Source organism: Belonocnema kinseyi, chromosome 1 (assembly GCF_010883055.1).
Source record: "Belonocnema kinseyi isolate 2016_QV_RU_SX_M_011 chromosome 1, B_treatae_v1, whole genome shotgun sequence".
NCBI classification, from domain to species: Eukaryota; Metazoa; Arthropoda; class Insecta; order Hymenoptera; family Cynipidae; genus Belonocnema; species Belonocnema kinseyi.
Window position 1 is genome coordinate 63,506,349 of NC_046657.1, and position 525 is coordinate 63,506,873.

Here is a 525-nt window from a genome sequence, read left to right on the forward strand (position 1 = left end):
AGCAATTGTTCATGCGTGCCGCAAATGCAAATGCGCATAGTACAAGCTCATGCGTCCGGAACAAGCACATGCGTTTAGCACAAGCACATGCATGTAGAATAATCACATGCGTTCTGCACAAGCACGTTCGTCCAGCACCTGGCAATGCGTGAAGCACATTTAAATGCACAGAGCACAACCTCATGCGGCCGGGACAAGCTCATGCGTTTAGAACAATTACGTGCGCCCAGCACATGCACATCATCTAGAAGAAGCACATGCATCCAGCACGTGAACATAAATCCAGCACGAGCTCATACGACCGGAACAAGCACATGCGTTCAACATAAGCATATTCGTCCAGCAATTGTTCATGCGTGACGCACATGCAAATGCGCACAGTACAAGCTCATGCGTCCGGAACAAGCACATGCGTTTAGCACAAGCACATGCATGTAGAATAAGCACATGAGTTCTGCACAAGAACGTTCGTCCAGCACCTGGCAATGCGTGAAGCACATTTAAATGCACAGAGCACAAGCTCAT